At 31.2% G+C, this 14,230-nt stretch overlaps 1 pseudogene; it reads left to right on the top strand.

The window, feature by feature from the left end:
* Positions 1-14,230, top strand: part of LOC129288756 (beta-amyrin synthase-like) — a 69,645-nt pseudogene that overhangs the window by 37,099 nt on the left and 18,316 nt on the right.

Below are 14,230 nucleotides of genomic sequence, written 5' to 3'. Positions count from 1 at the left end.
AACCATCTGATTTCCAAACTTGTAATAACCCATGAATTTTAGCAACATTATAATTTACAAAAAAAAATAATTATTATATTTTATTAACTTTTGAATTAGATATATCAAAAGGGAATATTGGTCTAGTGAAAATTTATGCTAACAACTCAATTGCTTAGTGTCAAGTGCTGAGTTCGAATCTTACTGGCTTGAGAGGGAGGATTTTTTTTTTATTGGTTGAGTTATAACCCTTATTGAATTACTGGTTTGCCCTTATATATATGTATATGTTATAATATAAATGAACATAGAAGAGAATTAGAGGGAGAGCAATCGGGAAGCTTCCTCTTCTTTTTCTCATGGATGCACTTGGAGACCGACAGTGAGTGAGCTGCCGACCTTGACCACCGCATCTTCTTCGATCTTCCTCTCTGTGTGTTGTGGATCATCGTGAGAGTGCTGGAGCTTCCTTCCTTTGTCTTCCTCTATTCCAGCAATCTGTAAGAGTGCGTTGGAAATTCCTTCCTCTGTTGTGCTGTCGTTGATTGTTGCTGGGGGGGAGGAACTCACCTCCTTCTCACTACCGACGTCAAAAATTATGGTAGCTGAAATCCTTCCCTTCATCACTCATCTTCCCGTCAAAAATTATAGGATTGTTCCTCTGTGCTGTGTTGCTATGGGGTCGCTGCCGTCGGTCGTCTCCTCTATTCTTGTCGTGGTATGGAATGCATCAGACCTTCTTAATTTTCTCCTCCTCCTTGGCCACACAACTAAAGCTTCCTCTTGTTCTTAGTGCTGTTACCATGAACGGAGGTAAGATCTCTAAATCTCTCCTTGGTTCTCTGTGTGTGCGTTAGAGAGATTGTTGTTGTAGTGATCAGGGGCTTTGAACTGTCATTGATGGTCATGTGGGAATGTTTGAATCACAGATATTGTGATTTTTCCTTTTGCCAATGTGTATGTTCAAATAGAGAATGAGGGATTTAGGCAAGCTGGAACTTTCAAATAATTAGAGCTAGATGTAGTGGGTTTGAATTTTATTTGAGCATTATTTTAATTCAGTTGAAAGGGTGAAATTAGGAAGATTGATTATTTTAGATATTGATATTGAAGAACTTTGGAGAGGATATCAAGGAAGAAGAGGTTTGGTATTTGTTTGAATTTGAATATATATGAGATGTTCAATAAAATGCTGGATAGAAAGTTGAAAGTAGAAATAGAGGTTTTGAAGAGAATATTTTCATTGATAATTCAAGTATTAAATTATTATCTATGTATTGATCTTTGGAATATCTATATAATGATGCCGCAATGTTAGAAGGAAGTATGTTGGGTTTGTATAGGAAGCCTAATACAATTTTATTGTATATCATGAGGAGATTGGAAGAGAGAGAAAAAAGACTTATTAGTAAGGTTTAAACAATAGTTCTCACAAGATGTTTGACAAAGTGCATGTTTGAATGAGTTTTGTTTCGTTACGAATTTTCTAAAATTTTTTTAACTTTTACAAGGACCTATTTGGTTTGGGTGTTAATTATGTATGAATATAACTTGGGCTTGTAAAGAATTTTGATTGTGGAGCTACTGTGATACAAAGTAGATAAGGAGATATTGTATGGTTGTTGATTATAAATGATAAATCATTTGTTGGTGTCCAAGAGAAGATGGTATGAGTGCAACATAAGGGTATCATTCTTGTCTAGAGAAAGAAATAAAATATTTTAAATATGGTTGCCAGGTTAGGAACAAATACTGATTTAGAAAGAAAAAAAAATGAATGAAATGATAAATGATAAGCTCTAGACAAAATAATAGGTTGCTGAATTTTATTAGTGGTATGTGAAGTAGAGTTATCATTAAATAAAATTATTCATTCTTCTTATTTAGATAATTAAAGTAGTCAAAAGGCAATTGTGAGGTGTTTGGAAGGAGTAAATTTTCATCTTGTAAGCTTTTTAGGTAAGTGGATAGTGTCTCAATTGATTGTTCCAATCAAAATTTCATTTACTAAAATATCACATTTTTCTGCAAATCATTTTAAGAGTAATAATGCGATTATTGGATATTTGTGAATTAAAATTTCCTTTATTTTGAGAAATTAACTTTACCAGATTTGAAATGTTATTTAATCAATTAAAACAAGTTTGAACTTTGATTATGAGATTTTTATTCTATCAAATATTGGATTGATACAGAAAATAATTCATGCAAGTTAGACTTTAAAAATGAAAACTTCATTCATTATTGATGATTTTCTGAAATATTTGAAATTAAATTTAAAAGGAACTTATTACAAAACACTGGTTGCTAGCTGTAGTTTTGTTAGCTTTAGACGTGCCATGGTTATGACTAGCCAATTCAACTTTTGTGAGCATTGCACTCACGTTTGTTATTTGTAGGTCTCGTACTTGCATTTGTTTTCATAGCTTTGAGTCGCATTTCGTTAGTATTACTCTTATGGACTTTGTGTCCACATTTGTTTCGTAGCTCTGGCCGCCTTTAGTTACCTACCCTCGTGGACTATGTGTCCACATTTATTTCCATGGTATAAGCTATGTTTGGTTATTTACTCTTATAGACTGTGTATCCACGTTTGTTAATTGTTCTGATAAGTCTCTATAATTATGAATCCAATTATTTGATAATTTTATATTCCATTATTTTTTAGTTAGTAATTTGTTTATAAATATTTCTTTCATTTATGTGCTTTCTTGAAAACAAGCGATATTGTCATTTACTATAATAGTTAAATGATTTGAGATTTTATTTGAAATTTTATGGAGCTATTTATCATGAAGTTTATTACATTTTTACGAAAATTGTTGTCTCTTTAACTTATATAACTATTTCAGATTTTCCATTTTACTTATGTTCTATTGTTTATTGTTGAGATATTATTCACTAGAAAATTATTTTTGGTCTCTCATACCCTAGTTGACGTCGATCCTCCTAATGACCCATGAGAACTTATGGACGTGCTGGGTGAAGAACTGATTGAAATTTTCCTTTTAATGTAACTATAAATGCTTATGTATTTTATTTTTGGAGAAGTCTAGTTAGGTGCTCCACATAGGTTATATCTAGGGCTTCTATATTGGTATATTCTGTCTGTTGGCTGAAAGGAGTTAAGTTCTTGACTGACATGATATTCTATGAATATTTTTGTATTGTAGAGTTTTGGAAGATCCTATTTACAGGAGAGATTCTACTGTTTTACAAAAATTTTAAAACTTTATTATAATGATCAATATCAGAAATGCTAAAAATTTCAATTTGAATTTGATTACATTTTTAAAATGAAATGAATTAAGATTAAAGGCTTACGGAGATGTGCTATATAGTTCACATCTCGTGCCGGTTATCCTCTATTTTTGGAGCGTGACAAAACTCCAATGGCCAATAAATTTACAAGAAGGAGTGGATCAATTACATGCACTTATTGTTAAAAAAAGGGACACAACAAAGCAAAATAGCCAGATATGACTATCATTTCCTTTCATTTTGCTTCATATATAAGGTTACTTGTTCTAATGGTCAATTTTATGTTGTGACAGAATCCTTCACCTAGCACACAAATTGGTAGGAGAAGACACCACAGGGCCAAAGTAACTCAACTAGAAAGTCAAGCGACAAAAGAAAGTCAAGCAAATGTTGCACTGAGGGCAAATTGAGGAAGAACAATGTCGAAGTCAAGAAATGAGTGGGGTTTAGGATTAGAGTGGATACAGGCGTTAACAGGGAGGATTGTGTATAATGTAAGATTTGGTTTTATTCGTTCGTAAAAAATGTCTTGAACATGTGCTAATGATTTTTTTTTTTTTTTGCTTTATAGCCTAGACAAAGGTCTAAGTTAGTGCCTGAAGAGGGAACTACTATAGAGTATATGACTTATCACACTAATCTAGAGACCAGACTCCCTGTCCTTAATGAGAATAAAATCCAGAAACATCAAGTACAAATTTCAATAGCGCCTTTTGGTTCTAGGAAGATTAGGTTGCATTTAAGAGGTGGGTCTGCATTACAACCTTCTGATTTACCTGTAACACCACTAGGTCTAACATGGATGGGCCACATTATAGTGTAAAAACCTCATAACTTGAAGCAGAGTGAGAAAGGAGGATTGGCGTGCAAACAAGGAGCAAGTTTAAGGATGCCATATAGTATTGTTGTGTAATTTTGAATATGTGGCACAGACCACTTTGTTGGGTAATTTTGAATATGGCGGGGACTACTTTATTTTATGTTGTTGACTATGAACGTGGCAAGGACCATTTTGGATGTGGTAGGACCACTTTATAGTGTATGTTGTTGTCTATGTATATGGCAGGGATTATTAATTATATATGTTATTGGGAACTCTTTTTAAGTTATCATATGCGTGTATACTTTTGTTTAATGTATTTTGTTCTAGGTAACGAATATATTGATTTTGTAACAATATATATAGGTAATCATAAAATGAATTCCTGGCTAAATACCAATGCAAATGCTATATTAATCTTAAACAAAGTCATAACACAGAGTTACAAATAACAACAATTACAAAATGTACTTCGTTCCTTCACAGAAGTTACATATGACTTTGTCATGCACTTTTCCTGACCAAAAAAAAAAAAAAAGAGTCAAGAAACAAAAAGTGCTATAACTACCATTTTATATTTTTTCTTCTCAATCTCTAGTTCACTTTCATATGTCCCCCATTTATCTTTTAGCTCCTTCACCTCTACACATATGGCATCAAGCTATTCACATATTAATTCTTTCTCAGCCCTAATCTTTCATTATGCCATAAGAAGTACCTGCAGCCATCTCCCTGTCATTTTGTTTCAAATATATTAGAAATGATCAAAGTGATACAACTAAGAAATTGCAAGCTTTAATTTAACTAGTAAAAGTTTAGCCAACTATAGAACCTTCTTTGGTTTACCTTCACTCAATGAGGTCCATCGTAGAGCCAACAAGCCACAACAACAATAGCTGAATGGACCCTCATAATCTCATTGTCCCCCGTGTTGCTGGAGCAAAGTAACCCTTCTTCTGCTGCTCGCTAGCGACAAGAAAACAAGAGAGCCGTTGATAACGAGGATGTTTCAGCTATACCCAAGACCTAAGGTGGCCGCCACTACAACTAGAGGGAGAGAAAAAAACAAAAAAGGAAGATGTTGATGAATGATTCCTTTGAATATGGTTTGCCTGCAATGTTATAAAGAAGAGAGCCACATATCTGATTAAACAAATGAAGGTCGGACACGTCAGAGAATTAAATGGCTTTTGCCTGGGCTCCATATCTTGCTACATCACCAAATAATGAGAGAGTTCATGGCTTAATAATAAAAGGGCACTTTTGGTCCTTCAAAAATTAGTTTAGGTGGAAGATTGCCCCACTTAAGAGTGTAGAGTGCCTAGCACTCCTAAAAAATAAGTAAAAGGATAAAATTGGATCTTAACCCAAAAGAAAATAACTGATTTAAGAACAATATATTAAAATTGATTGAGACAATCCAATTTACAAATTAATGCTAAAATCGTACATTAAGCAAAATAATAATAATAATAATAATAATAAAGATTTTGTTCTAGGAAACCCATTACATTACCATAATTTAAGGTGCAAATCTAACAGTGAAGTTTTCACACAAGCACACTTGAAATCCTTAAGGTTTTTTTTTTTTTTTTGGGTGCGATGTCACCCCAACGCTTATTAATTTCGTACAACGTTGCCCTATCATTAAAATTTAACTGCTGCACCGTTAAGATAAAAATATTTATTATTATCTGCCACATTGACATCCACGTGGCCTTCTCTCCAATGCCCTTTCGCTTCATCCAAATTCCCATCCCCTTCTCTAGCTTCTTCTCTTTCTTCCTCTCTCTTTTCTCCCTCCTCAGCACCATCTCCAAGTCCGGCAAATCCCAAACAAAGGCAAGAACATCTTGGAACTTGAGGTCCTACATAATCCTAGGCAAAATCAAATCCTAAATAGCTGGCCAGAAAAAGGAGAGGAAAAGCCATAAATAATTAGAATATAGGGAGGAGTTTTCAAAGAAACCAAGAGACCCAATTACATAAAATAGTACACTCAAAAGCTATGAGAAACTGAACACTAAATATTCATGAGATTCAATACGAAGGTACATCCAAAACCAAGAAAATCTTCCAAAGAATCAGCACACTAAGCAAATGATAGCTTAGCAATAATGGTAAATCTACACCCAATTAACCATAGTATAGACCCCAATCAGAACCACAATGAAATCCCATAAAAAAATCATTGAAAGACCATAAAAATTTTCATCTTCATTCTCCGACGCTTGTCACACGCAATTTCTTGGACTGGTCAAAGGAGCAAGATGGGAGAGAGAAGAAGAACAAGCAGTGTCATGCTTGGTAAATGCAGGAACCTTTTTGCGCTTATTGTCGGGACTTTTAAGAGATGATGATAGGAAGTTTTGGGATCTTATCGATCGATGAGAAAAGAAAGGAAAATTTGCCTCTCCAACAAGCACTTGCAAGCTACATCAATGATTTTAAGGGAAACTAGTAGAGGGTTGATTATTCGAAGGGCAATTTGCTATCTTGCCTTGCAACTCTGTATTTTTTCCCATATGACCATTATGGATGCCCATTCTGCAATGACAAATTGATTGAATGAAAATATAATTGTATCATCACGTTCTACTTATCAATATGTGCACTTATGTGGAGACAAATTCTAGTCATCAATGTTGTCTAGCTAGTTTATAAATGTAAAATGACTAGTATGAACTGTGATGTTAATGTATTTATCAATATAATATGTTTTACATGAAATTTACAAATTTTTTGGAACTTATGTGGCTACAGGCTGCCATCACTAGCTTGTTTGATTATTTTTCATGATTCACAATTTCCATATCCTAAAAAGTAACCACTAGGTGTACAACAAATATTTCTATTCAGCCTTTGCATTACATGCGATTGACATATCTTGAAAATTAATTACCTAAACGACAACATGTTATTTCTTGAAACGCAATGCACATATCATGAAAATTGACATAGGTACATTATCCTCAAGATACAAGTCATTAGCCTCAGTGTGCAAGTGAATAGGCTTGGGGGTACAAAGATATATAGGCTTAAAGTGCAAGGCGATGCACTTTGGATGAAAGCTTATAAGCTTGGGATGCAATCTTGTAGGCTTATGGGCCATAAGGTATAATATAACGCTTAATCGTTCAAATAAAACCGTGGATACTATCCCATAGAAAATCAAATCTTTTATATTTCATCACATACATTATGTAGCATTTGAAAGTTATAAGGTATTACATATAAGAAACTCTTTCCAAACTATTCATTGAAGATGTTAAAAGACATAGACATTGGGGAGGTTATAGGATTTAAGGCATTAAGATTAAAAATACTAAGTGTTATAGGAGTTATGGACAACCATCCATATAATAATATAATATTTATAGTATAAAAGTGAGCTACATTACTTACTAGTATGTTAAGGTAGAGTTTTTACATTTTATGGAAATGATTAATTTAAAATAAATTCTTTTTCACATGATATTGATTGACATGTGCAAGAAAATTATGTCCATTTGTCATTGGGCGTCCCTGACCCTGATAGGCTAATACATAACTCCACCGTTTAATTAATTTTTTTTTTAAACAGAAAGGAGACCATTTTATTAATTTTCAAAAAAAAAATCACGCACTAGTAAAAACAGAAAAAAAGAAGGCTAAACAGTAAATTACCACATGAACTTTAAATCTAATAACACAATAGATCGTAAACTCATTTATTATGTAAATTATTTTTTTAACTTTTGAAAACAGTACAATCTAACTCTTAATATTAACAAAAGTCAACTTTAACTGTAAATTAATAAAAAAATAACATCAAAAATTATAAAAAAGAACTAAGAGAATTTTTGGTTTGTGTCTATATTTTTTGATCCTTTTTTTAATAATTTTTGATGTCCTTCTATTAATTTTTAATCAATTAACAGTTAAAATTAACAGTTATTAATAGGAAGGGCCATACTGCACTGTTTTAAAAGTGAGAAAATGACTTGGATAATAAATAAGTTTAGAGTCTATAATACTATTTGACCTAATGGGTCTAATATTTGTTTTTAGTTACTCATATGTAGGAAGATATTTAATTATATCATGTTTTGTACTAATGGATACATAAATATTATGATTGCGGCGATCACTATCAAATTAATTAAATGGCTTACAAATGTTAAAAGGAGGATTGGTGTTGGACTGTCGGTTGATTGTATGTCTTACCTAATTTTGAAATTTTCAATTTCAACATTTTATGATCTGAGTGATACTGATTTTCGCCAGTCATTAATTGTGATTTTGCCTAAATATCTTAACTTACTACTGCCCTTTAATGTAGGTCTCTTCTTTAAGCGACATAAAAACTCCATAGAACCAACTTAAATTATTGGTCTCACCTTCAATAGTACCGTTCTCTTTGCATCAGTTGCATGTTTCTCGTTCCATTAAATAAATTGCAGATGGAGATATTATTGTATGTGAAGAATAATGTTGAAACTTGAAACCATGTCCATATTCTTGCAAATTTCACTTACATATTTTAGTTAATTTCGATCGCCTCGTAAGGCTAAAGCTAACCAATGTTATGTTAATTTTTTTGATACAGTTTTTAGGGAGAAGAATTTCAAACAGACAATATCACGTGTGAAGATAGAGGAGGAAATAAGTGATGAAAAGGTTGGTGACCTTGTGAGGAGGGCAACACATTATTTATCCGCCTTCCAGTCATCAAAACATGGGCATTGCCCCACTCAAATTGCTGGATGTCTCTATTTCACGCAACCTCTGGTAAGCAGGCATCACGCAATTCAAGCTGTGTCAATAAAAGTTAACCTGAACTTTCTATTTTTACAAACACAACTCTTGAGGGTTCAAGTCCATAAAATTTTTTATCTTAAAATCAGTACTTTTTTCAAGCCTGGTCTTTATTGACAAAGCTCAGGCCAGGTCAAAAATCCCATATTACTTTTTTTAGGAAAATTAAAATTTATAATTATACTAATTTATATATAAATTAAAAAGTATCTTAATTAACTATATAAATAAAATAGTAAGCTTTGAAATATAATTAAAATAATATATACCCCAGAATAATATAAACCATACAAGTTCAAATTGTCTATATCATTCAAAATATAAATATCTTTTTGTTCTTATTATCATCAATCTTCATTCAAAAAAAAATTTGAACTTTCAGTGCCTTGAATAGCACTGCATCTAATAGGAGAATATCTGTGAGTAATTAAAAAAACTATTAGAACCTGTGAACACTATATTTTGTTTGGACTTCCAAATATAAATGAAAATAAATAAAAAATTCTAATAAAATTAAATAAATAAAAAAAGGAAATTTAGGGTTTTATAGGAAAAACAAATAAAATAATCCCTCATTAATTATCTTATTTTAGATAGGAATACAGAATCTCTCACTAAATCCCTCATTAATTTCTCATTTTAGAGAGATATAAAAATGTCTCGCTAATTTTTTCACTAATTATCTTATTTTAGAGAGGAATACAAAATTTTTTTCTAAATCACTTGCTAATCTCTCATTTTAGAGGGGTATAAAATGTCTCACTAATTTCCTCACTAATTATCTTATTTTAGAGAGAAATTGATAATTCGTTACTATTTTTCCTTGTTAATTTTCAATCAAGTTATAAAATCAAAATTCCTCGCTAATTAAGCATTTTAGAGAGGAATGGATAATTCCTCACTAAATTTTTCATTTTCTAGTATTGTCTTAAATAAAGGTATTTCCAAGGAAAAAAATTATTTTAAAAAAATAAATAAATAAATACAACCCAAAATGACATTCACTTGATCAAATAAAATTAAAAAAATTAAAAGAAAACATAAATATTAATACTTTCGAATTATGTGGACTTTGATCCATCATAAGATACATAGGCCTTAGACTTTAATCCTAATTTAAGTCCTCCCATGTAAATAAATAAATTTTTTTTCATTATTTATTTTTATTTTTATTTTTTTGCATGTGATTATAAAGCGTAATCAATATATGATTAAAAAACTAATTAATTTTATTCAATCAACTTAGGGTAACTATTCTTATGAATTGCTATCGTGGGATGCCTAACACTTTTTCCACATATAATTGACTCCCAAACCCTTTTTGCAAACTATAATTTTTCATTATACAGTTTTTTAAGGTTTCTCTAAAAACTTTGGGGATGACTTCCATTTCCTACATTTATCAACCTTCTCTCTCTAGGAAAGTCATGACACGGGTGCGACAGACCCTTTAGGGGAAGGTCTACTTAGAGGAAGTGGTACCATTTTAACCACCTCACCAACTTCATCTTCGTCACGTAGAATAAATATTTAACTTATTGTACTATTATCATAATTTTAATTTAAAATTTTAAATGAATTATATAAATAAAGTTAAAAAATTATAAGAGTTTAAGGGCCAGCTCTTATAATTTTTGGTCCTTGTTTGTAATTTTTTAGTCCTTTTTTTTATAATTTTTTGTTACTTTTATATAATTTTGAGGTCCTTTTCTATCAATTTATAGTTCACTAATAGTCAAAGTTAATTTTTATTAATGATAGGTGCCATATTGCACCATTTTTAAAAATTTAGGGAACAATTTACATAGTAAATAAGTTCAAAATTTATGGTGTTACTTAACCTAAAATTCAAGATATAATTCACTCATTAAAAAAAAAAACCAAAAATGGCAAGTAAAGCCTAATAAGGCAAGGCACGAAATCAACAAGCACCTACCCTCCTTTGAAGATTTACAAGCCGTTTAATCAACAAGACACGCAATCATCAGTGATTATATTGAAACATCACCGGGGCCGCAAGCAGAATTAAAAATCTACCCGCTAACAACATGATTGAGATGTGTGTTTGTGTGCTCGTACTGTGTATATATAAACATATATGAGTGAGTGCCTGGCATTTATGAACTGCTCGATTTGATATTGCAGATATACACAGATAGAGATTTAGACAAAAATGTGGAGGCTGAAGATCGGGGAGATGGGGAATGATCCGTACATATTCAGCACCAACAACTTCACAGGAAGGCAAATATGGGAGTTTCATGCTCATGAAGGCTCTCCTGAAGAGCGTGCTGAGGTTGAAACTGCTCGTCAACACTTGTTCAATAATCTCTTCAACCTCAAGCCTTGTGGGGACCTCCTATGGCGTTTTTAGGTCTCTCCCTGTATTCTTTTATTAATATCCTATCTAACCTTTTTTAGAAAGAAGGGATCCCACACATTTGCATTTCAATATAATACACACTTACAAAACACACACAACACAACAAAATCACACACAAGATTTCTCTGCTTTTAACCACATGAAGCTTTGATCCTTTATCCATACGGATGGGCATCACGTGCTACTTCAAAGGACTCGAGGGAAGCCTCCTCCGCACCTCTCTCTAGGGATGCCTATATTTGGACTGTCTAAAGTTAATGTTTTTTATTTTTATTTATTAAAATAAAAATTTTATGAACTGTAACAAATTTTAAAAATACATTCATCAACATGGATAGTCCAGATTTATTATGAATGATCTAAACTTAACATTAAAAATTTATAAAAATTATAAAAAATTTAAATATTAAATAAGCATTATTCAGAGTATATCTAGATAGTTAATTTATAAAAATTTAAATATTAAATGTGGACCATGATATTAAATTTGAATTATCCAGATTGCTGAACAGATTTATTAAAATTTTTAACAATTTATATAAATTTTTTATTTTATAAAATAGAAAATAAAAAATAAAAAATATTAAATCCAGATTATTCACATCTATATGGTCTAGATATAAACCTGACTCAGTGAAGGTGTGGAGGAAGATTCTCCCCAAGAAAGCTGAGTCCTACACTCCTACTTCAAAGGGTTATTATTGTTTTTCAGCTTTGTTTGAATTCCCTCATTTCTTCAAATTTTTTTTCTTTTGAAAAAACAAAATTTTAGGTCTTTGTAATTTGCTTCTATCTTACTATTAGTCCTTGTACCTTTTTTTTGGTATTTTTAGTCTCTGTATTTTTTTTTTTCATTATTTTAAGTCTTCCATTAATAAAGTATAAGGATCTTGAAGGGGCCAAAAGCACTAAAAAAATGTACAGTGATCAATAGCAAAATGGGCCAAAAGCACTAAAAAAATGTACAGTGATCAATAGCAAAATGTGAGTAAAGTATAATGCTTTGAAGTTATGTTTTTCCTTTTCTTTTTTATGTAAGAGAGAGACTTGGAAACATTAGGATAGATGATTTTGTTGGTTAAAAGGGAGATTTAATATTTTAATAAATAGTTTAGCAGTTAGTTAAATATTAACAAAAAAGAGAGTTCAGATTTAGATGAAGATGAAAACGTCAAGGTTAGTGATTGTTCAATTCTAAATTTATAAACTTTACATATTAAATTTATAAATTTTTCTTTAATATATATGTCTCCTCAAGCGACGTAAAAAGTTTCATAGAACCTACGTTAATTATGGGTCTCACCTTCACTAGTACTATTCTCTTTCCATTAGTTCATGTTTCTGTCACGAAGTGGGCCCAATGTTAATATGGATCCATTTGAATATCATATTTTCTCCAGTATTTTCTATATTCTCTGCCTGTCAGGATTGGTGATCGTGACATTTTGTCGTTCCATTAAATAAGTTGTTGATGGAACATTGTTTTATGTGAAGAATAATGTTGAAACTTGAAACCAGTATACTTGCATATTTCACTTACGTAGTTTAGTTAATTTCGGTTGCCTCCTAAGGGCAAGGCAAACTAATGTTATGTTGATTATTTTGATATAGTTTTTGAGGGAGAAGGATTTCAAACAAACAATACTAAGTGTGAAGATAGAGAATGGGGAGGAAATAAGTGATGAAAAAGTTACTAACACTGTGAGAACGGGCAACACATTATCTATCAGCTTTACAGTCAAAACATGGTCATTGGCCTGCCCAAATTGCTGGATGTCTCTATTTCATGCAACCTCTGGTACGCATCCATCATACAATTAAAATTGTCAATAAAAGCTGACCCAATGCTTATAGGTCTGATTTTTATAAGCTTGACTTTTAAGAATTCAAATTCACAAGTGTTTTTATCTTGAAATCAGCATTTTTTTCATGTCCAGCCTTTATTGCCAAGGCTTAGGCCAGCTTCAAAAGCCTGCGTTAGTTGTTTTTTTAAAATCAAAATTTCTAATCATACTGATTTATATATAAATTACAAAGTACCTTAATTAAATATATAAAAGATAATATATAGTAAGCTTTGAAATATAATTAAAATAATATGTATCCCAAAATAATATAAACCATATAAGTTCAAATTGTCTATTATCGAAAATTAAATATTCTTGTCCTTATTGTCATCAATCTTCATTCAAAAATAAAAAACATAAACATAAACATAAATATAGAGACTTTTTCATGCATCAAACAACATTAGGAGGACACTGGTGATGGGCTTAAAAAAAATATTAGATCCTTTAGAGGAAGTAGTGCTATTTTAACAATCTCTCCAACTTCATTTTGATCACCTAGAATAAATATATATACTTAACAAATTGTGTTATTATCATAATATTAATTCAAAAGTTTAAGTAAATTATATACACAAAGTTCAAAAAATTATAAGAGCTTAAGGGCCTGAGCTTGAGTCCAAGGCTTATTTTTGCAAAGCCTATAAGGTTAGGGCTTAAAAGCTTTTCTATACCAAAATTCTCTATTTTTTTCAAGACTATTCCTTGAAAATTACAAGACCTAAAAGGATAGTTAGTCTAGCCCTACCCTTTTGTTGACTCTATCATGGATATAAATTTCCAAAACTGATCACGCTACATATTGCTTTGCTTCTATCTTTCTATTGAATCGCTAGGTACTACTATACATTATATACTTAAAAGAGATAGACATATAAATATGAAGTGAGCGGGCCCTCACCAATAAAATTTTACTTTTTCTGTTTTAAAATATAAGTCATGTTAACATATAGATTCAGAAATGCAATTAATACATCAAAATATTAACTGCATTACCAGAAAATTTTAGTTTCCCTTTATTTAATGCATTTAAATATTTCCACATTATTCATAATTAAGGGTGTAATAGAAAAAGGGGTTAAAGGAAAAGATGTCTTGAAACTTTTCTATCGAGGGCATCTGAAAAAGAACACAATACTACCC

The sequence above is a fragment of the Prosopis cineraria genome, unplaced genomic scaffold (genome assembly GCF_029017545.1).
Source record: "Prosopis cineraria cultivar Desert tree isolate PC_DT_omini unplaced genomic scaffold, ASM2901754v1 PC12, whole genome shotgun sequence".
Lineage (NCBI taxonomy): Eukaryota > Viridiplantae > Streptophyta > Magnoliopsida > Fabales > Fabaceae > Prosopis > Prosopis cineraria.
The sequence above is the reverse complement of the archived record's forward strand: the minus strand, read 5'-3'. Positions and strand labels throughout refer to the sequence as shown.